The following is a 3187-nucleotide window of genomic DNA, read 5'->3' as shown; positions in this document are numbered from 1 at the left end:
AAACTCGAATAATACTAAGGAAAATTTTATAAAAATGCAAAAACTCTGGAAATTCTTTCAAACACCGGGATGAGCCGCCATATTGGGTATTTTGATTAAAACTGAGTTCTCACAATGATCTAGATTTCGATAGTCAGATAAATTTTCTAAACCCATCCCTCGACGGTCGGTAACAGCGGAAAAAATAGAAGACGAGAAGACTGGAATCTCACTTATTGCTGTGTATACTCTGCTTGCTGATATAAACGTCACTTTGCTACTGAATCAAGAGAATAAAAGCAATCAATTAGAAGTATTAGGATTTCACTTCGTAAAATTGAGATAAATAAGACAAATCTAATGAATAAATTCGTAAATTTCAATTTTTAGAACAAAAAAATTAAATTGAGGAAAAAAATGAGTTTTTAGGATAAAATGAATAAAAAATTTGAAAAACAAAATTAATTTGATGAATAACGAAAACAAAAAAAAATGTATAGAAAATCGTTACAACGTATTCTTCTGTTGATGAACATGAAATTCAAGAAAAAGAATTCTCTTATGCGTACCCTATGGTGCCCCAAATTAAAAAATCGATTCATCGGCACCGTCCCTACTAATTTCAGAGTTTTTCTGTCGTTTTTTGGAGATTCGAAGGTGGAAAACAAAGAAACAACATTTATAATTATTTTAATGTTTTTGTACACTACCCCACTATGCCCCCAATTGTAATACGTTGGAGACGCCAGTCAGTAATTTTAGAATGTGAATAGTGATTCCTAAAAAGCAATATAAGTATGATAGAAGCTCTCACACCCGCCTGTTTATGTTAGCTACCTCGCTTTGCCCCGGTCTGCCCTAACCGCCTGTACCGGCATGGGTTCCCTGTGGTTTCCTATGACACTTCTATATTCTATAGGCGTAGAATCCACAGCCGCGTGCATAGGGTTGGATGGAACGCCGAGTGGGACCCCAAAAAAGGACTCAAACGCCATAAAAAAAATATTCACTAAGGACGAGAATTTACATAACATTCCACATCTTGTGACGTGTCACAGGATATTGCTGGACAGTATTTTGAGTAGGTACGAGGGGAACCAGAGCCCTATTCTTCTTTCTGTACGTAGGGCGGTCGTCAACGAATCTGCTCTACAATTTCTATACGGAGTTCGTAAACAAATGTCGATTCGTACCCAAATGAGAATTCACCACCGTCGAGAATACGGCCCCAGATAAGGGTGATACTTGATATTAGTTTACAGGAAAAATGTACTGAAAAAGTGGATAGTCCAGACGGGGAATCGAATCCGAAACCCTTCGCTAATGTATCGATTGCTCTTTCAACCGGAGATTCGGCTCCTAGCCACTTCATTTCAAATTTTTTGTACATATCGAACTCCGTCCTTCATATGGCAATCATATTTCACTAAAGACGGGATTTTATATAGCGTTCCACACCTTCCATTTCATGCAATAATTCAAATGAAACTTGCAGTTCCTATTGATTTTTTTCCTCAAATGATAAATTTGCAATGACGAAAATCTTTGAAATTTTAGTGAAACGTTTACTTGATAAAAATTTTCAAGAAATCCACGAATTTCCAAGAAGATACAGAGATTGAGCGCTTCACTCAGTCAAGCATTAGTCGATCACTGATCGATGCGTGATGATTCATCGACTAACCATCGATCAATGATCGGTCGGCCTTCAACTGCATGTCAACGCTCTACTGGATTGTCATCGAGTGTTACGAAATTTTGAGCGAAAAACATCAATAGAAGTATTCACGAGTGGTAAGTGCTCATTAATGGTAAATTTATTAGTAGGAGTCCCGAGATGTCGCAGAAATAATAATAAAACTGACCAATTCGTCATAACAGGGATGTTTCGCTAAATATATTGGCTGTGAAAGAGGTGACAAGTATTCAATATGTTTTATGTATGCATGTTCTTCAATTTCCCAAGCCTGAAGAGGATAATATATTTGCGGACATGTCGCTTTTATCACAAATCAGTCAGATTTATTTTGTTCTTCAGACAGCCCGTGATTCCTCCTAATAAATTGAATTACCATCAGTCATTTCGCGGTGTAATTTCGCAGAAACTGTTTCGTATGTTGAATAATCTAATAATTTCTCAGGCTATCTAGGAATGATAGTCTAATTGATGATACTAATTCGAACAAATGAATCAAATTGTTGCTTTTGCAAGGGCAACTCAACGAATACTTTTGACTTCCGCTGCATGTAATCTCAATTGTGGAAAACGTAATTAGTTATCTAATTTCAATACGCAAGGCTTCTTTCTTGTGACATACGGTAATTGATAGTCATTGTCATGAATAATTCTACGTTAAAGGTGATGTTGTTTATGTCGTTTATAGTTGATAAACTAGTCGCGTAACTGATAGAGAAAAAATATCTCACCTACACAATAATGCAACAAATGGGTTCTACCAGTAAATAATATGCGGACAGAAAAGTTGAATAAAAATCCTATAAAATCGTGGTATTTTGCTATACGTTTGCTATATACGAGAAATTGTAGATTCAAAAAAAAAAACCTTTTACGGAGGATATTTTACTATTCGTTCGCTAAGAAAACACATTTATGGATGCCGAAAATTACTGTTTCCTGTACAGTCAAATTTCCTAAACGGTAAGGTATTTTTTCTGGTTCCGATGTGAAGGACATGGAGATGGATGAAAGTGAAATTTTACCATACCACGTTTGGTAAAAAATACCATTCCGCGACGCAGAAAAATTCCTCTACATATGTGAATGATTACGCAATATTGAGCAATTATTCACATTCATGGAATAATTTTTGATAGCATGAATGGTAAATTTTACAGTTTCAGCACAAATTACCCTCACGTTTAGTAAATTTTCTCAAGTCATTGGAGAAAATTTCAATATTTTCTCGCATTATTGCCTCGATATTGGGTGAAAAAGGCCTAGAAAAGGATTCTGCTCCACGAATACATGAGTTGTTTGGTAATTTTTCTCCAATTTTTTTCTTCGTGCACGCAACAATTAACCCCTCAATACATGATATCGATGCTTTCCCTCAGAAGTGAAAAATCATTTTCTCGAATTCTAAGAAACATTTACATTTGGAAAAGTTATTTGGAAAGTCAATGAAATTGTCTTTGCAGTGAACTAATTGATTTCTTTTTCAATGCATTATATATATATATATATATA

The sequence above is a fragment of the Diachasma alloeum genome, unplaced genomic scaffold (genome assembly GCF_001412515.2).
Source record: "Diachasma alloeum isolate Michigan unplaced genomic scaffold, Dall2.0 Dall_scaffold_00615, whole genome shotgun sequence".
NCBI classification, from domain to species: Eukaryota; Metazoa; Arthropoda; class Insecta; order Hymenoptera; family Braconidae; genus Diachasma; species Diachasma alloeum.
Note: the sequence above shows the minus strand (reverse complement) of the source record.